General features: G+C 38.6%; 1 protein-coding gene and 1 non-coding gene across 2 annotated transcripts in view; both read left to right on the top strand.

Moving 5' to 3' along the window:
• CSTF3 (cleavage stimulation factor subunit 3) overlaps window positions 1–27,101 on the top strand; it is a 104,108-nt gene that overhangs the window by 22,534 nt on the left and 54,473 nt on the right.
• On the top strand, window positions 13,011–13,114 carry LOC126019862 (U6 spliceosomal RNA). The gene has a single exon (XR_007499479.1). It is a non-coding gene; the product is annotated as a U6 spliceosomal RNA (small nuclear RNA).

The following is a 27,101-nucleotide window of genomic DNA, read 5'->3' as shown; positions in this document are numbered from 1 at the left end:
GTTAATATTTTATTTTATTTTTTCTTATATAGCATCTTATGGGAATTGCAGCTTATACACTATAGTTATAGTAAATCCGTTAGGAATGTAGATAGCATAACTAGGACAAGGAGGATTTAAATGTCTCTTGCCTTTATTTTGTAAAAAATAGGTATGAAATAGTAATTAAAATGAATTTCTGAAATTTGGGTCTTTATAAACTGATGATTGTTGCATTTTGCAGTTGCAACAACATTAAAACAGTTTCAATGGTATTGGAGTGCTTTAGCCTTTTATTTACTTGTCATGTGTCAATTTATTGCCTCCTGTGTCATTTATTTAGATCTCATATTTCTTTTCCTACTTACAAATTATGAATGGTATGAGAAAATACAGAAATGTTTTAGTTTTGTAGGGTATTTTGAATGTCTTGTAAAATGAAACATATAGGTATAATTCAGATTTAATGGAAAATGCATGGTTTACCAATAAATGTATGCACTTTAGTAATTTAAAGAAAGGCTTTTCTGTAGGATAAAGTTACATTATACAGAATAAGCTATGACTCAAACCATGTAATTATGATGCACCCAGTGATACTTCGATTATTTTTAATTGATTTTATCTTGAAATTTAAGACAGGTATTTTTACTTTTAAGATTAAGGTTCCAATTAATTTGGGTTAGGAGAGAAATGTTCATTTCTGAAGACTGGAATTAGCAGTCAACATGATAATAAAGTGTTAATGTGTTGGTGCAGTGGCACCATGTGATTATTTTTTAGGTTCTAGTTAATGGGATGAGATGGGAATAACTGATTACCACATTAAGCTGAAAATGATAATTCATTTTAATAACATGACAATATTTCTTATCTTGAAAATTTTATAATACAAATATGCTAGGTAACCAAGTACACTGCAGCCTCTTCATATTATTGTCCACTATAGCTGAAATTTGATATACCTGTTCATTTTGGATTTTTCAAAGGATTTTAGTATCATAGTATCAGCAGTGTTGAACATGTTTTGTTTGCAATACATATTATCCATGATGGGTCCTCGATAATGGACCCAACTAACAACAGGTTGAATTGAGGCTACAGTGTACTCATTTTATTTGTTCTCTAGTTATAGTATATTTGTTGGAGGGGGGTTTACAATACCAGGAACATTGTGTGTGTGTGTTCAAATTTTATGTGTGTGGTAGTGTTTGTGTGTTTGTATGTGTGAAAGAGGTTGTGTCTTATGTGGCATGTGGTTGTGGTTTTGGCCCAAGACCATACTTAAAGTTTCATCACATATTCTTTGGAATAATTTCTTTAATATATTTAACCTTAAAAGTATACACAAAATTCACCGAGTGAGTGACTTGTCATGTCAAGTGTGCTGAAGGCAGTGGTGCTTTATATTTATAATGCAACAAACCTCAGTCACTTGCACTTGGTCTGCATTCTAGTCTAATTTTATTATAAACACATCGCATATATGCAAATTCATCATGAATTAACATACTTAGTACTTAATACTTCTATGTGAATCAATACTTTCTACATGTTAGAAATTTGTTTCTCAAAAATATTTTTTTTTTTTTTTTTTGGTTTTTGGGCCACACCTGTGACGCTCAGGGTTACTCCTGGCTATGCGCTCAGAAGTTGCTCCTGGCTTCTTGGGGGACCATATGGGACGCCGGGGGATCAAACCGCGGTCCGTCCTAGGCTAGCGCAGGCAAGGCAGGCACCTTACCTCCAGCGCCACCGCCCGGCCCCTCTCAAAAATATTTAAGTAGCATTTTATTATAGTATAAGTTAAAATGAAATTGGTGATTAAATGCTCCATTTTTTTAAAAGATAAACTCCCTTTTCAGCTAAATATATGATCTGTGTAAAAACCAATCATATGATAGACGACTGACTTACATGAGGGCTGGGATATGACAACTGTAGAGAGCATACTTCAAGTATGTGAACCTTGGGTGCAATCCTTAGTACTGCCAAAAAGGGAGGGGTGAGAGATGTTACTCTAAAGGCTTAAAATTTTCCCAAATACAGGCACATTACATATATTTTACTTTATTTTGGGATTTTTGAACTTCTTCCTGCAGTGCTCAAGGGCTGCTGCTTCTAACTCAGTGCTGGGGTGGGACAGAGGGCTGGACATTGAACACAGCTACCAACATGCAAATCAGGGGGGGGGTTTGTGGGTTTGTTTTTTTTTTTGTTTTTTTTTTTAGTGGAGCTAGGGGGCGGGTCCACACCCAACAGTGCTCAGTGCTTACTCATGGCTGGGTCCAGCGATGTGGGAGGTGCCATACGGGATGCCCTGGAGGTCAAACCCAGGTTAGCTTGTGTGCAAGACAAACGCCCTATCTGCTATACTGTCGTTTCAGTCCATATTATATATTTTACAGCTGCTAATTAGTAGATAATGTTTGCCACTAGATCACATGCAGATTCATATCTGTGAAACATGTTGAAAAAATGGTAACAATTATAAATTGCATTTTGTAAACTTTATATTTCCAGTTTAGCACTTAAGGTATTCAATGCCAATTTCAGAAGTGTTTCTTTCTTCTGACTTATTTGATTTTTTAATGTGTATTTTGTGTAGATGTGACAGGCTATAGTTTTCTTCGGTTCTGTTACCCAATGTGATCTTTAATATTTCTGGATAAGACCAAGACCCACAATCCATTTATAATATATTTTAAAATATGATCTTAAGAACATCATTACACTAAAGGTAATATTAAAGTGTTCACATAACATCCTGTATGCATTCAAGAAAATAAAGTTTTATGAATACATTTGTTGTAATTAGTATTTCATGGTGGGAAAATTGCAGTGTTTTATTTCTTTACTTCCTGATAAGTCAACATGTGTTCGTCCAAAGATCCTTTGCTCTTATCTGATAGAAAATACATATTCAATAACAATATCATTTGCTTCCTCGATTATCTTATAAATCCCACTTAACAGTCTGGCAGAGTTGGTTTCGGATTTAGCTTTCAAGCTTGGAATATTAATTTTTAATGCAAATAACACATGTACAATTTTAGTATAGCATTTAATGAATTTTTATATTTGTCAACATGTCTGCTTTTTTAAAATGAATGACCATTTAAACAGTATCTTGTTACTTCTGTGAGCTTTAATATGTCATACTTAATCATTCACTTAAAGTAAAATACTCTTACTGAATGGACATTTAGGACCAATATATACTTATATTCATTCATACAGTCCAACCTCAAAATTGGACTAAATTACTTTAGTATTTACATGTATCTCCTGTGTATATTACATAGGAGATGTGCCTCAAATGTGAAATATATTACTTTATCCTTGAATTCCGAAACTGTTACTTTATTTTTTGTTTTGGGACCAGACTTCTCAAGGACCACTACTGGCTCTGTTCTTGGATTTCACAGTTCCTGGCAGTGTTCAGGGAATCAGACAGTAGCCTGAAATTAAAACCAGTCTTATTGTATGTACTCCAGCCTCTTGAATTATCTTTGTAGGTCAAAACAGCTACTTTAAATGACATAAAATAACAAATCAGTAAACAATTACATGAAGACTCTTGGGGTTACAATAAGGAATCTAAATAAAACAGAAACTCCTGCTTAATCTGTCACTTAGATCTTAAACTGGAGATTTTAGCAGGCCAGAGATAGTGCAGTGTGTTAGATCATTTGCCTAGCACTCAGCTGACTCGGGCCCAATCCCTGGCCCTGTATTTGGTTTCCCAAGCCCCTTTAGGAATGGGTACAGAGCCAGGAGAAACCCTGAGCAGTGCTGAATATGGCCCCAAACAAAATAAAATAAAGTACCAAATCAGAGTCTCATTGATATTAGTTTTGCCTTAATTCTTGTTTAGGTTGCCCCCCTTCCTCCTGTGGCTTCTATAACTTTCATGTAGCAACACATTCAATGTAAGCTATATTTTATTGCTATAAATAATTTTTTAATTGGGCCATGTTGATGAAAGCTTTCCCTAAGAAAGGGTGATTTTTATTAGCTGAAGGAGAAATGAAAGCGATGCTGTTAAAGGAACGGTGTATCCTGCTATCTGTGAAAGCTGTATTTCTAATAAAATATATAGAGAAGTGATGGCTTTTTATTTAAAATGTAAAAAAATAACCATGAATCCTTATAAATAATGGGTTATAAAGTAAGTACTTCGATTTTTAAGAAACCTTTCTACTTCAGAAACATGGCTTAAAATAATATTTCTTCTTGGAAAATGGAACTGCACTCGAGATGGAACATGAGTGACCTAAATTGAAGTGCTTCACTGTCAATGTTTTCATGCCTCCAAGTAGCAGTTGAAACTACCTATTGTATTATATAATGTCTTGTGTATTTTTAGTAATGTGATTTTTAAATGCAGATAAAATTATTGAATTAACATAGCTTATAATTTCAGCTTTTTGAAAAGTCTGTACTCTTTTTTTTCTTATAAATCTGCTCTTTTCCTGTTTGTAATAAATGTTGGTCCATGTCTGTGTGATTATTCAAATTTTACTCTATATCTTTTAATCTATGATTTCTTCATATATAATGTAGACTAGGGATATAAAAGTATCTGATTATTTAAATACACAGAACTGATTGTCAAAGTATTTTGATTTTATACTATTTTAAAACAAAGGAAATATAGTTGCTTGCTTTTTATTACAGATAATAGGTTCTGTTTTAGCTTTTGAAATATCCCATCTTTTTCTTTAAAAGTCTTTAATATTCTTTGTGTCTTACTCTTATGAAATGTAGCCATTTCCATTGCTTTCTGTTGTCTGGGGTTTTGGGGGGGTTATTGGCTTGTTTGAGTTTTAGGACTATTCCCTCTGGGTTACATTCTGCTAGGGGATATAGATAAGGCAGTGCATTGGTCACCACTATAACAAAGAATGATCCGACCCATTGAGCTCTCTCTTTTTTTTTTTTTTGGAGCTCTCTTTCTAATTCCCAAAATATAGCCACTTTAAAGCAAGGTTTTCTAACCTAATGACTTTTGTGTTTGTATTTCTCAGATTTATAAAGCAAAGATAACATCTTTATGGTTGCTGATAAATATAAAAAAATTACATATTTCCCCCTCCCCCAAGCCCACCCACATGGTTCCATGGATAAATAAATCTAGGTCATCATATAAGCAAGGCAAGTGTTAGACCACTTGAGCTACATCCCTGGCCCTCCTCTACAAACTAAATTTTAAAACCAGCTTTTTTAAGTTTGTTAAAAAGATAATGTATTCTGAAGATGTGGGAAAGCATATTGAACTGGGTTTGTGGAAAAAAAAATTTTTAATGCTATTTGATCATGCAACTTAACGTTTTCCTGTAGATAGTGTTTCAAATTAAATTTCGTGTCATTTTTACAAAATAATGTATAATACTAATAGTTTATTAAAATGATTGGCTTTGTAGTCAGTAAGATTCTAGGGGCTATTTTGGTATATACTTCCTTCAAGATGTATTAATTAAAAGATAGGCTTCAACATAGCTTTCATAAATGAACACATGTAAAAGCCTTTTATACAGAATTAGAAATTTTCATATTTGGAGATAGAGCAAATTTAATCTGGTTCTCTTAAATTCAAAGAATCAAAGGTATATAGTACTGTAAGAGAACCAGATTGAAATGGGGTTTCTTCTAAAGACCTAAGTCCAAGTTTTAGATAATTTCTAATAGGTTCATTGCTTTTGTTTGTTCAGTTTGTTATGGCAAAGAATTATCTCTGATTACTGATTCAAGGCACTTCTAGGAAATGAAGATGTTGGAAATACATAGTAATATCTGTAAATAGGTGTACTTCTGAATGTGAATAAACATTTATTTGCTTAGAAAAACTTTTTATTTTTTGGGCTTTGACCATGCTTGATGGTGCTCAGGGATGTATGTGGTATGGGGATTCAATCCATGATTAAGTCACATGAAAGGCAAACAAAAACCTTATCCTTGCTTACTATCTCTTGGCCCACTAGCAGTTTTTCACTAAGCAAGTTAGGAACAGAAAAATAGTTCGGTGACAAAATAAATAAAACAAATATACTCCTAGTCTCCTAGTGTATTTAAAATCCACTGCAATTGTATTCTTTTGTCTTGGGCCACACTTGGCTGTACTTGGGGCATGATTCCTTGCTATGCTCACAGGACTATGAAGTCCCTCCCTCAGACCTTTGAGCCTTCTCTACCCCCATAGAATTTCTATTTGTTTTGTTTGGGTGCCACACCTGGCAGTGCTCAGGGGTTAATCTTGGCTGTGCTCAGGTATCACAACATCAAGGCACCATATGTAGTATTAGAGATTAAACTGTGGCAAATGCTTTATGCATTGTACTATCTCCAACCCCTGCCCCAGTAGTGATGTAATGAAACTGGATATTTGCTTTGAAAATCAAACCTCCTTGGTACTAGAGAGATAGTATTTGCCTTGCATGCAGCCAATCCAGATAAACAGTGGTTTGAATTCTGGCATTCTATATGGTCCCTGTGCCTGCCGGAAGCGATTTCTGAGTGCAGAGCCAAAAAAAAAAAAAAAAAGTTACTTTATATGCTTGTTGATCCTAGTTGGGGCTCCTGCTCTGTATATAATCCCCTGAGCACTACAGGATGTCGTCCAGCAAACCAGAAAAACTAATTTTTCTAAGACTCAAGGAAAAGTGATCTGGGGGTGAATTATGCTATTTTGTTAGGATACTTCTAAAGAAACTTTATTAAAAATGTTAAGTGAAATAAAAATAGGGAATTGTAGAAGGGCCTGTGCAATACAGTACATTGGGTAAGGAACTTGCCTTGGACGTGGCCGACCTGGGTTAGATTCCTGGCATTTTATATGATTCCTGCTAGGAATAATTCTTATGTGGTAGAGCTGAGCCAAGAATAACCCTTGAGCACTGGCAGGTGTGGCCCAAAAACAAAAAGAATTGTAAAGCTAACTTAGCTTATATGTGTGACACTGGCTTTGATCCTCGGCACTCTCCCCTGAATTGTCAGGCAGAGCTGATGTATAATTTGAAATAAGGTCTGATGATATAATATAGTTATAAATTAGCTTTCTTTTAATATGCACAATTTTAGCCCTATCTTACATAAGCCTGAAAACTCATATGGGTATGGTCTTTAGGGTGGGATACAAGCTGTGATACCCAGGGTTCACTAACTGGTTCTGTACCCATGCGATTCTGGGGATGGAGGTGATCGATCACAACGACATAGGATGCTAGGGATTGAATTCTGCTTGGCTGCATGGAAAGTCAGGAGCTCTGGCCCCTGGAATAGTCTTTATATATATATATAGTGGGGGTTTTTTGTTGTTGGTTTTGTTTGTTTGCTTTTGGGCCACACCCAGTGGAGCTCAGGAGTTACTCCTGGCTCTCTGCTCAGAAATTGCTCCTGGCAGGCACAGGAGACCATATGGAATGCCAGGATTTAAACCACCATCTGTCCTGGGTCGGCCGCTTGCAAGGCAAACACCCTACCACTGTGCTATCTCTCCGGCCCTTATATATATATAGCTTTTAAATTTACAACAAATGATGTGTGTTTTTCAGATTATAGTACGTTATTTAACACCTGTCAGCTCTAATAAATGACTTGAGGTGTTTTTCTGCAATATTTTCCTAACAAGTTGGAAGAGAAATATATTGGGATCAGGAAGGTTACTCAGAGGGCTGAAGTCCATTTCTGTATGGGAAAGCCCTAGATTTTATAAATCCCCCATGCTGGAGCACAACTGCACATAATTTCGGTCTCAAATATGCATAGGGAGTACTAAACAAACAAGTTATACATCCCCAGTGATCAGTTTTTTGAAATTATGATGTCTGAATTTCGAAACTTTTGTTTGTTTTTGGGAGCTATACCCAGCAGTACTCAGTGCTTACTCCTGACTTTTATGCTTAGTCATAATTCCTGAGGGGTTTCAGACACCATATGTAGAGTGTTAAGGATTGAATTTAGGTCAGTCCTATTCAAGACCAGCTCCCTGTATCTCTCTGGTCCGTTGAAACTACTGTATATTTAAAGGTAGAATAGGCATTTAAATCAAAAGTTTAGAACTGGAAGGTGGGCTAGTTTATTTTTCAGCTTCTTTTTTTTTTTTTTTTTTTTTTTTGGTTTTTGGGCCACACCCAGCAGTGCTCAGGGGTGACTCCTGGCTGTCTGCTCAGAAATAGCTCCTGGCAGGCACGGGGGACCATATGGGACACCGGGATTCGAACCAACCACCTTTGGTCCTGGATCGGCTGCTTGCAAGGCAAATGCCGCTGTGCTATCTCTCTGGGCCCTATTTTTCAGTTTTTAATCTACATTTAGGCATCATGATTTTGCGATTTGTGTTAATGTCTTAGGCAGTGTCAGTGTACCATACCTGCCAGGGAAGTGTCATGATGGCTTTTGGCACTGGTACCCTTTTCTATCTATCCATCCATCCATCCAATTCCTCCTCCTCTCACTAGATCCATGCCTATCAGTACTCAGGACTTATTTCTGGCTCTGTACTCTGGGAGTACTCATGTTGCTGTTCGGGACCATGTGAAGTTCCAGAGATGAAGCCATGTCAACTGCATGCAAAGCAAATGCTCTGCCTGCTGTACTATCTGACCCCAATACCTAATTTTTGTTTGTTTGTTTGTTTGTTTTTGGGCACCAGGTAACACTCGGGTTATTCCTGGCTGTACGCTCAGAAATCGTTTCTTGCTTGGGGAACCATATGGGAAGCCAAGGGATCAAATCCACGGTCCGTCCTAGGTTAACGTGTACAGGGCAAATGCCCTACCTCTTGCACCACTGCTCTGGCCCCACAATACCTAATTCTTTTTTATAATTAATTTAAATATTTTTTTATTTATTAATAGAGAATTACATGTTTGGCTGCTTTGGGGTTGATAACCTGGGAAATCTTTAAAACATTCAAACCTTCATGTTATTAGATTGGCAGTGCTGATTTTGTTTCCAAGGGGTGGACATAAAAAATGATAATTCTAATGGTCATTGTGGAGAATTAGACCAGAAGGCAGTAGTTAAATCTTGATTAATGCTTTGAGTACATTTCATATTATACAGAACACTGCCTATACCCATCTGGACAATAAAGTGATTCTTCTCTTGACTTGTGTTTCCTCAGTCTGTAAATCATCAAGAAGATAGCATGGATGGAGGTAAGGCGTTTGCCTTTCATGCAGAAGGACAGTGGTTTGAATCCCGACATCCCATATGGTACCCTGAGCGCTGCTGGGTCTGACCCCAAAACAAAGAAGTAATCTTTGAGCTTCTACTGAATTTACTGGTATCTTGACAGTGTGCTGATTGTAATCAGGTTATGGGTTATATTCATGAACTTCGACAGTTTTATTTTTTCCTTCTGGTTTTGAAACCTTGCTTTGGACTCCAAAAAAATTGCTTTCATCGCACCTGGGCTTACTCCGGGCCTTGCATTTAGGAATTATTCCTAGATTGAACTTGAGTCTGTTATGTGTAAGACAAATGCCCTACCCACTGTATTCCAGGCTCCAATTACTCCAAGAACATTTTTAGAGCAATATTTAATTACTGACGTACTAGATTCTTTGTTGATAGGACTTCTAAGCAAGGTCCCTTATTTTTGAGATGGCCACATAAGCAAGATAGTGTAGATTTTTTTAAAACAAATAGTCCTCTAGCAACTTACTAGAATGGCACACCCCATTTGGCCAGGAATCATGGAATGCCAGCAATTGAACCTTGGATTCTCACAAACAAAAACATGTCCTACAGTCCTTTGAGCCTTCTCTCTGGCTTTCCAATTTTTATTTGTTTGGTTTCATTTTTTGGATTACAGCTGGTGGCGCTCAGGGGTTACTCCTGGCTCTGCGCTCAGAAATCACTCCTGGCAGGTACCATATGGGATGCCGAGATTTGAACCACTGTCCGTCCTGGTATATCTGTGTGCAGTGCAAATGCCCTACGGCTGTGCTATCTTTCTGACTCACCAATTTTTGAATTGTTCTTTTATACCGATGTCCCTCCATTTATATTTTTTCTTTTAGTCTTTATAGTTTCAGAATCAAGTAGATACTAATTTTTAGTATATCCAGTGTTTTGTTTTTTGTTTTTGTTTTTTGTTTTTTTGGTTTTTTTTTTTGGTTTTTGGGGTCACACTCGGCAACGTTCAGAGGTTTACTCCTGAATCTACGTTCAGAAATCACTCCTAGCAGGCTTGGGGGATCATATGGGATACCGGGGTTCGAACCACCGTCCTTCTACAAACGCCCTACCTCCATGCTATCTCTCCAGCCCCTCCTGTTAATATTTTCAAGAATGGGTTCTTTTTAACTATACGTGAAAATTTTTCACCTATGATAAGAAGTACTTTAGTAACATCTAACTTGTAACATAAGTGTCAAAATGGGTACTGCTTTTTGAAATGCAGAATATAGACTAAATGAATATACCAACAAAATTAAGTTTCTTATAGTATGGAGACACACTACCTCAACTACAGTATGCTTTGATAAAAGTTTTGACTGTTTTGTAATTGAAAATTCTAAGCTTTAGAACTCAATTTGTGTGAGGAAATGATTAAACATTAATTAGATTACAGATTCAAGTTATATCTAGTCATTGGGAATTTGTATTCTAATCTGGTAGATATTGAACAACAAATTGATCATTGAGTTTCATAAAGCACATTTTAATAAAGCAATTTTCAATCATGTATCAAGTTATTTTGATTCTATGGGAAAAGTTGCCAATACGATCGATGTATGGAACTCCCAAATGTATACAATTTTCCTCTGATAGTTTAACATTACTCACAATCCTTAGCTTTGTGTATATGTGTGTGTGTTCTTTCTGAACCTAAGGATTAGGTTTCATACACTGATCTTAAGACGTAATTGTATTTTGTAATAAAAATCATGAGAAAATACTTCAGAAAGCTAGGAAATTTAACAGTGTTAATCTTAAATCTGTTTTTCTACTTTCATTCTAATATTGTCCTGTTTATACAATTTTATTCTAAATCATTCCAAGATTATTGTATACATAATAATAGGTTGTTAGTAGATTCTTGGAAACTGTACCTTCAAAAGAACAATTTCTAGAAGTTATCCAATAATGTTTTGTGTTGTCTTGAATTTTTTCTAGGAATGTTAGCCTGAAAGATGAATGGGCCTGCTATAGTTGTCATTCCTCTTTATTCTAATATTGAATACTTCCTCTACCTATGTTTTCCTGTTAATTGGGGGAGTGGGAGGATTGGTGTTTGGACCACATCCAGAGCTGCTCAGCTACTCCCATGCTCAATGGTCTCCTAGCTATATCTTCACAGATACATATTTTAGTTTACATTTTAACTAAACTACAACTGGTGTCCTGTGTTCAGACAGCTTACTGGTGTTTATTTACTACACCATATTTGTGATGTCATTGCTCATCATTTGTTGTGTTGATACTATTTTTTTCTTACTGTAATTAATAAAGAGATTTTTGATGCCCTATTCTATTTTCCAGTTGTTCCATTTGAATCTGTTGATTCTTATCTGAATTGATTATATGTTTTTTTTCTAATTTTATCATTTTAAATTATTAGCCTAAAATAAACATTATATTAGAAAAATGAAGCATACTAGCTTCTTACTATGTCTTTATTTTTCATTTTATTTTTTTTGTTTGTTTTATTATTTGGGCTATACCCAATGGTGTGCAAGGAGTACTCCTGGCTCTGTCCTGGTAGAGGCTGGCAGGCTTGGGACCATATGGGATGCTGGAGTTAGAACCTGAGTTGGCTGTGTACAAGACAAACATCCTACCCATTGTGCAGTTGGTCTGGCCCTGACATTTTTTACTTTAAAGTACGAGCTTAATGAGTATAGTTAGAAGAAATTATATCAGGATATATGTTCTTTATAATTATAACAAGTTTTCCAAATATAAAATTAAGTTGTCAGTATTGTCTTTAAATTCTATTATCTGGACAAGATAAAAATCATCTTCCTTACTCATTAGAAACTTAATTATAATTTTCTTTAATTAGATATACCTTATTGATATATTTAAATTTTGTTTTGTTTTTGAGCCACACCCGCTGGTGCTTGGTTACTCCTGGCTCTGCGCTCGGAAGCTGCTCCTGACTAGCTCAGGGGATCATATGGGATGGCGGGACTTGAACCTGTGTCGGCCGTGTGAGGCATTGGCCCAACACGCTCTGGCCCCTGATTTTTTCTTTTTCTTTTTTATTTTGCTGGATGTTGAGGGCTTACTCATGATCAGGAATCACTCCTATTAAACCTTAAGGACCATTTAGGGTGCAGGGAATGAAACCTTGTTCCATCATGTAGAAGACAGGTGTCCTGCTTGCTGTACAGTATCTCTGGCCCCATATATATTTTAATAGTTACGTTAGAACAAGTGAGGGCAGAAGGGATTAAAGTGCTTGCAGCCAACCCCAGTTTGATTCCTACCACAATGTGAATATAGCTAGAGCTCAGCTAGGTGTGAACGAAACTACTTCCTGCCCCCCCAAGGGTCCAAACTGTATTTGCAAATGCTATATTTCATGGATACTTCAAAAAATGGGGGGGTAGGGCATTTTCCTTGCACATGGGTTTGGTGTCCAGCATCTGTATATGGGAATGTAATTCCCCTGAGCACTACTGGTGTGGCCTAACACCTTCCTCCCCAATATTTTTAGTTACTGTGAGATAGAATTAAAAAGTTACCAATAGCTAAGTTTCAGTCATACAGTATTCCAATCTCCTCCCTTCACCAGCTAACCTAGCAGTTCTACCCCCAGCCAGTACCTGTGCCAGACATCTCTCCTCCTCCTCTTCTTTCCCTCTCCTCCTTTATCCTGTGGTTTGAAGAGGTATCATTCATCTCTTTTTATTCCCAGTTTTTGCCAGAATGTAGTATACTTAGAAATAACCTCAGTTTTGTTGGTTTCTTTTTGAGCCACCTGACAATACTCAGGGTCTGGGCATCACACCTGAGCACTGTTGAGTGTAACTCCAAAACAAAACATAATAAATTAGATAAGAATAAAATAAGTTGTGCTCGCTTCAACAGCACATATACTAAAACTGGAATTATACAGAGATTAGCATGGCCCCTGCGCAAGGATGACACACAAATTCGTGAAGCATTCCATGTATTTTTAAGAAAAAGAATAAAATAAGTTAATCTATTTCCTGTGATGTCTACTGCATATAAATTTAAATGTGAAGAACATGGGGCCAGAGTGATTGCACTGCGTAAGGGCATTTGCCTTGCATACGACTGGCCCAGGACAGAAGGGCTCGATTCCCAGCATTCATATGGTCCCCCGAGCCTGCCAGGAACAATTTCTGAGCACAGAGCCAGGAGTAATCCCTGAGCATGCTGGGTGTGCACCTCTCCCTCAAAAAAAAAAAAAAAAAAAAACCATGAACAATCAAAGTCTAAATATATGGTTAAGTGGGGTGGTTCAGGATCAAAATTCTGTTATTTAGTGACCTGTTAATTTTTAGTCATGTTCGGAAAAGTATGTTTAAAGGAATGTTAAAGAATTAGAGGGTGGCACAAATTATTCCGAAGAGTAGATTAAAAGAATAGGAATGCTAGGATTTGAGGTTTTGTGTACTCAAAATTTCTACTTTAGGGGCTGGAGCGGTGGCGCAAGCAGTAGAGCATTTGCCTTGCATGCGCTGACCTAGGACGGAAGACGGTTTGATCCCCTGGCGTCCCAAATGGTCCCCTAAGTCAGGAGCGATTTCTGAGTGCATAGCTCACACCTGAGCGTCACCAGGTGTGGCCCAAAAAGAAAAAAAAATTGTTTTATATTTTCAGTCACTGTTAGCTGAGACAATTTTTTTTCTCTTCCTTTCTGAGTAATTAAAAAATTTAGACTTGTTGAATGGTATAGCAAAAATGTGTTTTTCACCATAGCTGTTTGCCATCTTGTACATGCAAACATGTACAGACTCACAATGTATTGTTAGCACTCTGAAAATGATATTCTAAATTGTTTATAAGTAACTCATATTTACATTAAATTTTTTCCAGCTTTATTTTCTAACATTGCTATTTTACAAGTACAATAGAACCATTTTTTGTGGGGGGTGGGCCACACCTGGTGGCACTCAGGGGTTACTCCTGGCTCTGCTCAGAAATCACATGGGGGACCATATGGGATGCCGGGATTTGGACCAGTGTCAGTCCTGGATCGGCCACTTGCAAGGCAAACACCCTAACACTGCAATCTCTCTGGCCCCATTTATTTTATGCTCCTTGGGGGATGGTAAACCCGGCTTTGTTCAGGGATCCCTCCTGGTGAACATTGGACCATATAGTGCTGGGGATTGAATCCAGGTCAGCCACCTGCAAGGCAAGTGCCCTACCTGCTGTACGATATCTGTATATGATATATATTTTATGTTCTAATGATTCTTTTTGGTATGATTAAGTGTCAATCATTTGAATATTTCACTTTCTTGTGGGGGTCTCTCCTACTGATTGCCAGCCAGGCAGTCTGTCCTGTGGTGCTAGGGGTTATCTGGAAAACCCCAAATGTATTGCTTTCAGAGCTGTACCCAGAAATGCTTGGAGAGACTTGTACAAGGTTAAACTAGGGCTGGGCACATGCAAGGCATCATATTAATTTCTGTAATATTTCTTCATTCGCTTTTCTTATTCTATCTGAATAGGAAAGCTAATGTGAATTTAAATATCAATAATTTGTTTATATTTATTGAAATGACCTGTAAGTAAAAAGAAAGTCCCATTTAATGGCCTAGAGAATAATTATTGACTTGACATGATTTTGTTTCGGGGGACTTGATGAATTTCTGAGTCTTGTTTTCTGAATTTAAATACAATAAAGGAATTTTTTTGAATTGGGTCATTCACAAAATATGCTTTACTTTGCATAGAATTGTTAAAAGTAAAGTACTTTTCAGTTATGTTACATTTTATGCATGGAACTACAAAATGGATACATTATAGAAAATTGAATATTTAATAAGGAAAATTATGAGGAACTTTTAAAAATGATGCTTTCTCTTTAGGACTCAATTTTATTTTTTGTTTAATTGTTAGGTCACATCCCCATGTATTGATGGTTTATACCCAACTTTGCTCAGGGATCACTCCAGCCCAGTGTAAGGCATATTCCCTATACACTATTAAAACTTTTTGTTTGTTTGTTTTTGAGCCACATCCAACAGTGCTTGGGTTACTCCTGGCTCTGTGCTCAGAAATCGCTTCGGGGACCATATTGGATGCCAGGAATTGAGCCCAGGTCTGTCCTGGGTCTGCCATGTGCTAGGCAAACACTCTACTGCTGTGCTACCTCTTTGGCCCACTATTAAAAGTTCCTCATTTATTTTGTGTTAAACTGGGAACGTACATAGGATTTTAGAAGAGGGAAAAAAAATGTTTTGTTTTTTTTTTTTTGGTTTTTGGGTCATGCCCAGCAGTCAGTGCTCAGGGGTTACTCTTGGCTCTGCGCTCAAAAATTGCCCCTGACAGGCATGGGGGGCTCTATGGGTTGCTGGGATTCGAACCACCATCCTTCTGCATGCGAGGCAAACACCCTACCTCCATGCTATCTCTCCGGCCCCGGAAAAAATCATTTTAAGCTCATTCATTATTTTCATTTGTATTGATTACCTCAGCAGTAATAGCTAAAATTAGTATTAGGCTTTATATGGGTTTACCTTTTATTGTTGGTGGTGTGGGGCATGGGACGACACATACACCTGGCAGTGCTCAGAGTTCCTCCTGTCCCTTTGCACAGAAATGATTCTTCATGGCCTGGGACACCATACAGGGTTCTGGGGAATCAAACCTAGATAGACTGCATGCAAGCCCTACCAACTCTACTATTGCTTCAGCCCCTAAATAGTTTTACCTTTTGAGATAGGTTTGTGTATTGTTTTTTTGTTTTTGTTTTTTGTTTTAGATACTCAGCCTTTGTTTTATTTATTTATTTATTTATTTATTTTTGGTTTTTGGGCCACACCTGACGGTGCTCAGGGGTTACTCCTGGCTGTCTGCTCAGAAATAGCTCCTGGCAGGCACAGGGGACCATATGGGACACCGGGATTCAAACCAACCACCTTAGGTCCTGGATCAGCTGCTTGCAAGGCAAACACCGCTGTGCTATCTCTCCGGGCCCTATTTTACTTTTTTAAATAATGGGAGGTGTGGAAATTTTCCAAGCTGTGCTCAGGGTCTGAAACAATATAGACCAGAAGGTGCTTCTGGAGACGCCAAGGTAAGATTACACCCTATTTTGTGTGTCATGTATGCAATACATAGACTAAGCACGTAAGACTTAACACTACACTTTGGGGCTGTTCCTTGAACCCCCACATCATTTTTTAGATTTATAAGTTAACAATACAATTTTAAGCTGCAGGGAAATGGGAAATTTGGGGGAAAGTATTTTTTTGTTATTGTTTTTGGGCCACAACTATTGGCACTCAGATTACACCTATCTCTGAGCTCAGAAATCACTGCTGTCAGACTCAAGACCAAATGAGATACTGGGGATTGAACCCAGGTTGACTCTGTACAAGGCAAATGCCCAAACTGCTGTGTTATTACACTAGCCCAGTGGTCATGTATTTTAAATTATTGAGTCTCCATTAACTTATGGAACATAAAATACAGTATAGTGTAATGTTTATTAGTGAGGTTTTTCTTTCTTTTTTTTTTTTTGGCTTTTGGCTTTTTGGGTCCTACCCAGTAGTGCTCAGGGATTACTCCTGGCACTACATTCAGAAATTGCTCCTGGCAGGCTCGGGGACCATATAGGACACAAGGATTTGAATCACCATCCTTCTGCATGCAAGGCAAATGCCCTACGTCCATGCTATGCTATCTCTCTGGCCCCTATTAGTGAGTTCTTAAGTGACTCTTCATTTTTGTGTTGGGACACTGAGGGAATTGGGCCACAGCCAAGAGTGCTTATGGATTATTGACTACTGGCTTTGGAGGTTGTCGAACAAAAACTTGGTGCAAGGGATGAGGCCCGGCCTCCACTCAGAGGCCTTTGGAGTTAACTCTGCAGTCCTCTCGAGCTTATTTAACTATTGGGACTTGGGGATACATTTGAAAAAGGGAAAACAAATATCACAATAAAATTTTGTTAGGATCTTAAAATGGTAGCATGGTATAGTAATTTCTGTAATCCTGAATTTTTTAAGAATATGCTCTAGGGGCTGGAGAGATAGCATGGAGGTAAGGCATTTGCCTTGCATACAGAAGGACGGTGGTTCGAATCCCAGCATCACATATTTTCCCTCTGAGCCTGCCATGACCGATTTCTGAGTGTAGAGCCAGGAGTAACCCCTGAGCACTGCCGGGTGTGACACAAAAATAAAAAAAAGGAAAAAGAATATACTCTATAGTTTCAAAATTTATATTAAACATTAATAGGTTAAACAACTTTTACTTTCTGTTTCTAATTTGGCAATTAGGAGTTCCATTACAATGGACTTTATTTAAAAATTAAAACCTTTATAATTTATAACATTTGTGCTTTAGATAACAGACTTTGAATATTTGCTTACTTATTAAACAGTTGTCTTTATTCTTTTCGTTGATGTATAGGAATTTTTCAAAATAAGTTAATTGATAAGATTGCGGGCTTTCTTAGGGGTGGGCCTGAGATTGTGTTTTAAACTATTGAAGTCTGAAATAACCATTTTAAAATGTAAATGAAATATAAAAGTCGCAGTTGCAATCTTGACTCACTAGGGGGAAAATGTTGAAACTCGATCATCATTTCTACTTGTAATTTATGGCCTGTCAGACTTAGAAATTAAAGAGCTGCTGTTAAAACACATCTCCAGTTTATCACCCAAAATTGAAATTTCATGGAACTTCCTGATACTGCTTAAATGATTCTGAGTGTCATAATGATATGTCAAAATTTGAGTTATTTACCTATAAGAATTATGCAATTTTAATTTATTCACAATTATGTTATTTGACATGTGTGTTTGTGAAGCACATTGGTATGGCACATGTCCTCCTAAACTTTTTAAATTTTGCCTGTGATGGGGACTTGAATTAAGGATAATACCCATGGAAGACATATACTCTGCTACTCAGGCACTTCCCTGGCCCTAATTTATTTTTTATTGAGGTAAAGTTGGTTTAATCAAGCTAAATACCTTGACATGTATATAGCATATTACGTCACCCAGACTAGCTTGTCTCGTATCTAATTCATTCAACCTTTCTACCTGTTTCCTTGTATTTTAAATTGATGACTTATGAGTACTGAGGGTTTTTTTAATTACAGAAACATTGTTAATAGAGTGCATACTGAACCTCAAATTATAAAAACTGTTAAATTATAGATCAGGGATGGAGCTTAGCAGTTTGCCTACCTCCTGTCTGAACATGGATTTAATAAATTTTTTTTTCATCTGTACCCCACTCCCCCTCACATACAACCACCAACCCCCAAAAACATATGTACAGGAACTCAAATAGCTAAAATTAGTGAATCTACCAGTTCTAGGACAGATGTGGGAGCCTTTATTCTTCCATGAGCCAATTCAATATTTATAACAGCATTCAAGGGCTGTCTAGTGCAGGGAGATGTGCTTGAGGTTGCTGATTAGAAATGTATCTGTGGGGGGCCGGGCGGTGGCGCTAAAGGTAAGGTGCCTGCCTTCCCTGCGCTAGCCTCGGACGGACCGCGGTTCGATCCCCCGGTGTCCCATATGGTCCCCCAAGCCAGGAGCAACTTCTGAGCGCATAGCCAGGAGTAACCCCTGAGCGTTACCGGGTGTGGCCCAAAAACCAAAAAAAAAAAAAAAAAAAATGTATCTGTGGGGCCGGAGAGATAGCACAGCGGTAAGGCGTTTGCCTTGCATGCAGGACATTGGTTCGAATCCCAGCATCCCATATGGTCTCCCAAGCCTGCCGGGGTCGACTTTTGAGTGTAGAGCCAGGAATAATCCCTGAGTGCTGCTGGGTGTGACCCAAAATCCAAAACAACAAAAAAAGAAATGTATCTGTTCTAGGTTGGGCCATGGACCAGTCCAGACCAGACTTGACCTTCTCCAACACTTGTTTTTGGAAAACCTTAAATTGAGATACTGTAATTCTTTAAATGTTTACAACATAATTTAAACATTGAGTTTCTTTTCAATTTGTAAAGTAAAAGTTCTCTTGATTTTATTTTCATTTTCTAATTAGTATGAAGGCATAAATGTTTTATTGCCTTTAATCTCACACACAGTTTTTGGGCCACACTAGTAATGCTCATTGCTTATTCCTATTTCCCAGCTTTGCACTCCGAGACAGAAAAACCACATGGGTGCCAGGATTGAACCTGGGTGAGCCATGTGCAAAGCAAAAGCAAGTGCCTACCAGCTGTACTATTATTCCAGCACAAGTATTCACTTTGGGAAGGGAGAGATGATTTTTTACAGGTAAATAAAATTATATATTACATATGTATTATTTTTAAACTAAATGGAGTCCTAGGGTACCTCATAGCCTGCAGTTAATTAAATACTTGGCTTTTGCATAAGAACAAAGTGGGTCAAGGCATACAGTAAAACCTATACCTAAAATAATCAAGGCACAGAATTCAGTCCCAGGCACCCTTGTGCCCCAGCAGAATTGGTATATAGCAACAAACACATCACTAGGTTGTCACTGCCAAGCTGAGAACTGTCAAAAGTTCTCAGTGACAGCATCATGTGGAGGGTATTTGCCTTACATGTGGTCTACCCAGGATCGATCCCCAGCATCTTATATGCACCAAGCCTGCCAGGAGTAAATCCTGAGCGCTGCTGGTTGTACACCAAAAGCCAGAAAAAATTAAAAACAAATTTTCAGCATTTGTTATATGAATTGTATTAACAAGAAATTGTAAGGTTTTGTAACTGTCCTCTTACCTTAATATACACTGTGCAAATGTACTTAAAGGACACACATACCAAAGGGAACCCCTCCCAAATTGGGAGAGGTTTGGGGTCCATCTGGCTATGTTCAGAGCTTACTCCTTTCCTGACTTAGGGTATCTTGTGTTGCTCTGGTTGGCACAAGGAAGATCAGTACTTTAACAGTTATTCCTGACCCCAATAACCAAGATTTTTGTTTGTTTGTTTTCGGGCCACACCTGTTTGTTGCTCTGGGGTTACTCCTGGCTAAGTGCTCAGAAATTGTCCCTGGCTTGTGGGGACCATATGGGGCGCCGGGGGATCGAACCGCAGTCCTTCCTTGGCTAGTGCATGCAAGGCAGACACCTTACCTCTAGCGCCACCTCGCCGGCCCCAATAACCAAGATTTTTAAGTGGCATTTTCCCCACACCTTGCTAGGAATCTTAGGCAGGACCCTGGGTCTTCAGGATTATCTGAAGCACCTTTGCAACACTTGAGTTATACTGCTGTGCAATACCTTTAAGCTACTGATTCAACTTTAGGTACTATGTTACTTTTGAGGGGGGGGTCACACCCGGCAGTGTTCAGGGTTTACTCCTGGCTCTACACTCAGAAATTGCTACTGGCAGACTCGAGGGACCATATTGGATGCCGGGATTTGAACCACCGATCTTCTGCATACAAGGCAAACGTCTTACCTTCATGCTGTCTCTCCGGCCCCACTATGTTAATTTCATTCATTCTTGTATCAAAGATTGAAGCTTAGTTTGGTGATTTAGTGGTGTTTTTGTTTGTTTTGTTTTTGGACCATACCCAGTGATGCATAGAAATTGGCTCTGCACTCAGAAATTACTCATAGCAGGTTTGGGGGATCATACGGAATGCCGGAGATTTAAACCCATGTTGGCTGTGTGAAAGGCAAATTCCCTACTTGCTGTACCTCCAGCCCCTAAGACTTAGTTTTGAACAAAACCCTGAATTTGTGAATTGGTATTTTTCTTTATTTTGCTTTGTTTTTGTTTTTTGGGCCACACCTGGCAATGTTCAGGATGCTCAGGGGACTATATGGGATTCCTGGAATCAAACCAGGTCCGTGCTGAGTTGGCCGCATACAAGGCAAATGCCCTACCGCTGTGCTATCGCTCCGGCCCCTGAGTTGTTATTCTTAATTAGGTTTGCTACTTTCTAAAATTGTCAGAAACATTGCTAGAGTCCAAAGTGGAAATTGGGACATACAGCAACAATATATAATGAATTTGTATATGTAAAGTCTAACACTTAGAATTCTTTAGAAGAATAGATATTGACTAATGAAAAAAAAAAAAAACCACACTGAGAATAGAACTAAGGTTCTCAAAGTAGAAAGGAAGGGTCATTTGGCAATGGGAAGAGTGATAACATTGTGTTAAAATAAAACATTGACAATGACCAATAATGTTACCTCAGCCAACTGGTAATCATGAATTCAGAAAGGTTGATAAAATTTCATATAAAATATAAGGAACGGGGGCCAGAGAGATAGCATGGCGGTAGGATGTTTGCCTTGCATGTAGAAGGACAGTGGTTTAAATCCCAGCATTCCATATTGTCACCCGGGCCTGCCAGGAGCGATTTCTGAGCATAGAGGCAGGAGTAACCTCTGAGCGCTGCCGAGTGTGACACCATCCCCCCCAAATATATAAGGAACAAATACAAGTGAAGCAGGTAGTTTATTATTGAAAAAAATTTTACTTAGATGTGAGGGGAGAGAAAAAGAATACATATTCAAAAGAAAATATTGGCCTCCAGAGTATAAAAAGTCTGTTCAAGGAAGAGTATGAATTTGAGAACTCACCTATATACCAATTTAGCTTATTAGGGGGGTGATGCACATAGGACAGTACTTGGTATGTTGCTAAGTTGCTTTGCCAGACTAGGTGATTAATGTCACTCCATGGCATTGTTCTAGGGACCTCAGGTACCAAGAATAAAAGCTGGGCTCAAACAAAACATGTACATGAACTTTTTGAGTTCTCTCATGCCCCTGTGTTTGGTGTCTGAATGCAATGCACACTTTATGATCTGGAATAACACTGCATATACTCTACAGTGTCTTGTTTGTGGGAGTCAGATAGTAGAGTGGGTAAGGCTTGTTGTGTGACTGACTCAGATTTGCTTTACAGTGCCCCATATAGCCCCCAAGTACTGCCAGGAGCAATTCCTGAGTGCATGGCTGCTAAATTCAACAATAGGTGATAAATTGTGCTTGTCTTAGTAATTTACAGTAAAAAAAAGAGGGGGGGTTGTTTCTGTATCTCATCCAAGGGTGCTCAGGGCTTAGTCCTGACTCTGAGCTCAGGGATCACTTTTTTGTTTTTTGTTTTGTTTTCGGGCCACACCTGGTGATGCTCGGGTTACTCCTGCTATGTGCTCAAAATCATTCCTGGCTTGGAGGACCATATGAGATGCCAGAGATCAAGCCGTGGTCCATCCTAGGTCAGCGCTTGCAAGGCAAGGCAAACACCCTACCACTGGCAGCACCACTCTGGCCCCTCGGAGGTCAATTTTTTTTTTTTTTTTTGGCTTTTGGGTCACACCTGGCCTCGCTCAGGGCTTACTCCTGACCATGGGTGGGGTGGGGTGGAGGGGGACCATATGGGACGCCGGGATTCGAACCACTATCCTGGATGTAAGGCAAACACCCTACCTCCATGCTATCTCTCCAGCCCTGGAGATCACTCTTAATGGAGCTTAGGGACCATATATGATGCAAGGAATTGAATCTGTGTCACTTTCTACGAAGCACCTGTTCTACTTACCCACTGTATTCTGGCCCCTACAAAAATTTTTATTTATTTAAAACTTTACTGATTGATTGATTTTTGAGCCACACGGTGGTGCTCAGGGATTATTCCTGGCTCTCCACTCAGAAATCGCCCTTGGCAAGTTGGGGGACATGGGATGCCAGGAATCGAACCAGGGAATCTAACTGGGTCCCTCTTGGGTTGGCCACTGTACTATCTCCAGTCCACTTACAAAGAATTTTAACTTTATGGGGCCGGGCGGTGGCGCTAAAGGTAAGGTGCCTGCCTTGACTGCGCTAGCCTCGGACGGACCGCGGTTCGATCCCCCGGTGTCCCATATGGTCCCCCAAGCCAGGAGCGACTTCTGAGCGCATAGCCAGGAGTAACCCCTGAGCGTCACCGGGTGTGGCCCCCAAAAAAAAAAAAGAATTTTAACTTTAGGAGCCAACCCACTATACACACACCATTTGATATTTGTCTCTGCTCAGGGTTTACTCTTGGGTCTGTGCTCAGGTATAATTTCTTTTTTTTTTTTTTTTTTTGGTTTTTGGGCCACACCCTGCATTGCTCAGGGGTTACTTCTGGCTGTCTGCTCAGAAATAGCTCCTGGCAGGCACGGGGGACCATATGGGACACCGGGATTCGAACCAACCACCTTTGGTCCTGGATCGGCTGCTTGCAAGGCAAATGCCGCTGTGCTATCTCTCCGGGCCCAGGTATAATTTCTGAATGTGAAATCACATCTTTTTGTTGACAGGCATTTCAACATGTCATTATTTTTGCAGTTGTAAATAAATAATACAGCAATAAAAATTGTGTGAGGAAAAAGATATTTTTACTAATGGTTACATATTCAGATATCCCAAAGTAGGATTGCTGATTTATATGATAGCTCTAGTTCTATCTTTAGCATATTGAAGAAGTATACTGGTTTTAAAAATGGCTAATACCATCTTAGATTCCTAACAACAGTATAATAGGTTTCTTTTTCTACAAATACTTTACACTTTGCACTTTCTGCTTTTGGCCACACATAGGTTTGCTCAGGGGCTTCTCCTGGCTCTGTGTGTGAATTAATCTTGGCGGCTGGGATTGAATTCGGGATGGCCACATGCAAGGCAAACTCCTTATCCATTGTGCTATATTCTGGTTCTACTTTGCATTTAATTTTCACAGGGATGAGGTAGTATCTCATTGTATTTTCCTCATAGTGATGGTGAACTTTTTTGTATACATTGGTCTTCTGACTTTGGATAACTTCAAATCTTGCCTCTTTTTGTTGGGGAAGAGATGGCGGCTTTTGGTGCCATACTTATTTTTGTGCACAGAGTATTCCCTTTAGTGCTTAGGGGACCATATGGGATGCCGGGGATCAAACTTGGGTCTATCACAATGCAAGACAAGCAACTTATTATCCACTGTACTGATTCCAGCTTTTGCTTTTTTTAGCTTAGTTTTTTTTTTGGGGGGGGGGGGGGAACACACCCGTCAGTGCTCAGGGATTACTCCCTGGCTCTGCACTGGCATTACTCCTGGCAGTGAACAAAGGACTATATAGGATGCTGGGGATCAAACCTGGTTGGCTATTTGCAAGGCGAGAGCCCTACTCACTGTACTTTTGCTTTGGTACTTTCAGTTCAGTTATCTGCCCTTTTTCAGCACCACTAATGCCAATATCTGATTGATGACTGCAAATTCAGTAAGACTTCATAAATTCTATGGTATAACTTAATCTAAAATGTCATGGATTTAGTCGCCTCCTTTGCGCAGTAGGCAGTATGTCAGTCTCATAAAATGTCATGGATTTATTTTCGAAGATAAATAGTGAACCACTAGTTTTATCTATAAAAAATAATTCTGGTTGTTTTTTTACTGAAGAATCCCTTGTTTTTGAATACTTATCTCTCTTTGCTTTTATTAAGTGAAAATTTTCAATAAATATATTTTGCCTCACTTAAATTAATTTTGTATTATGTCATTAAGTAGTTTACTTTCTGTTATTGTGCCATTTATCCAAAATCCACTTTTAGACATCACAAACATTAAAGGTAAATGTTAATGGTTATATCTTTTAAATGTTCAAGAGTTTCCATCTAATTAAAAAAATTGTTAAGGCACCATGATTTACATATTATTTGTAATTAAGTTTTAGGCATATAGTATCCCAATACCAATCTCACCAACGGTGTTGACTTCACTCAACCAATGTTTCATACAGTTGGTTTTTTTTTTTTTTTAAGTAATATGATGAACTCAGAACTCTTCTCATTGAAAACTACTGAGACTGCAAACCAATTTTGAAAACATTTAAGAACTGACAACATAGACCATACCTACCATGCTACTACATATTGGCAAACACATAAACATGTATGAAAACCAGAGATAAATGTTGTTGCTAAACAAGGAGTTGAGCTACAGCATTTTTTTTTTTAATAATTTGAAGATTGGGCAGCAACAGTGGGACATCTCTCTTTTTTTTTCCTTCAGTTTTTGGTTTTGGGGTCACAGCTATTGGCAATCAGGGGTTGCTCTTGGCTCTGCGCTCAGAAATCGCTCCCAGCAGTCTCAGAGGACCATATGAGTTGCCAGGAATTGAACCATCGCACCGTCTATCCTGGGTCAGCTGCGTGCAAGGCAAATGTCCTATTGTTGTGCTATCTCTCCAGTTCCAGGGACATCTCTTTTTAAAGTAGAATGCAAGCAGTAAGGGTAGAGTGAGCCAGACATGCTACCATTCTAATGCTAGACTGAGTAAAATTATAATAAATCAGCATGATGGAAAAATAAGACTAATTTGATCCTGGTATGGATTTGTGGTCCACATAAGCATCAGTTGAGTGGTCAAAAACAGGATTGATGCTTTTAGATCTTTGATGGAAACAGGCATTTTCTGGATAAATACACCTCACAGACTCAAAAACTCAGGGAGTGATAGTATAGTAGGTAGGGCGTTTACCTTGTACACAGCCAACTCAGGTTTGATCCCTGGCATTTCATATGGTTTTCCTACATGAGTGATTCCTGAACAGTCAGGAGTAATTCCCTAAGCTGAGTGTGGCCTGAGATTAAGGAAAAGGAGTTCTGTTGCTAAAAACTAAACATGAGATGAATCCACCTCTCAGAAAGTCATCAGGGGCTGGAGAGATAGCATGGAGGTAAGGCATTTGCCTTGCATACAGAAGGTCTGTGGTTCCAATCCCGGCATCCCATATGGTTCCCTGAGCATAGAGCCAGGAGTAACCCCTGAGCGCTGCCGGGTGTGACCCCCCAAAAAAAAGTCATCAGAGTTTTACATTAATTATTTAATGTGAAATTAAATTTCACAATAGATTAGATGGGTGAAGAGAGGGTTGAAATCCAGATAGATTTTGAGTAGAATGAGGTACTGAGTGTGAAGTGAAAATGTATGTGATTGAAGTTTCAAATTTAGATGAAATACTGGGCAGTAGAACAATATGAAGAAATATTATTATAACATTTTCAGAATGATTCAAGAGATATAGGTAGATTTGGGAAATCTGCATAATAAAACTTGAAACAGGATTTTTATCTATTTAGAACAAAAAGAATTGGGTCTTTTTGATCCACACTTAGCTATTCTAGGAGTACTGTTTCTGCTCAGGGATCACTGCTAGCTATGATCATAAGACCAAATATATATGTGTCAGGGATTGAATTAAGACAGCGTACAGGGCCCGGAGAAATAGCACAGCAGCCTTTGCCTTGCAAGCAGCCTATCCAGGACCAAAGGTGGTTGGTTCGAATCCCGGTGTCCCAAATGGTCCCCCATGCCTGCCAGGAGCTATTTCTGAGCAGACAGCCAGGAGTAACCCCAGAGCACCGCCGGGTGTGACCCAAAAACAAACAAAAAAAAAAGACTGTGTACAAAGTGAACACCCTACCCACATGTATCTAATCCAATTCCAGAATAAGGACTTTTTAAAAGGAAAATTTCCCCACTTGGACATATTCATTTAAATAAAAAAACTAAGACTGCTGGATAAGGAAACAATGAATTGACCAAAAGTATGAGCCAGAAATAGTTAACTTGAGTTTGATTTGCTGAAAGAATATAGTTGCCAAACTACAAATTAATGTATGAGGATGAAAGATACTCTAGAAGTCTACGTAAAGTAAAAAATAATCAAAATCGATCTGTTGCAGCACTTCCAATTATATAACCAGACAAATGCTATTTACATGAATATTCATAATCATTTTGTTAGTGTTCACTTAGTCACTTAATATTTATTTTCTTAGCTTTACAAAAGTCATCCAATTTTAAGTTTTAATTCCTCCCTCCCTGTGGGCCACACCTGGCAGCACTCAGGGGTTACTCTTGGCTCTGCACTCAAAAATCGCTCCTGGCAGGCTTGGGAGACCATGTGGATGCCAGGGATCGAACCCAGGTTCATCCCAGGTTAACCGCATCCAAGGCAAATTCCCTATCGCTATATTATCCCTCCG

Source organism: Suncus etruscus, chromosome 9, assembly GCF_024139225.1.
Source record: "Suncus etruscus isolate mSunEtr1 chromosome 9, mSunEtr1.pri.cur, whole genome shotgun sequence".
Lineage (NCBI taxonomy): Eukaryota > Metazoa > Chordata > Mammalia > Eulipotyphla > Soricidae > Suncus > Suncus etruscus.
The sequence above is the reverse complement of the archived record's forward strand: the minus strand, read 5'-3'. Positions and strand labels throughout refer to the sequence as shown.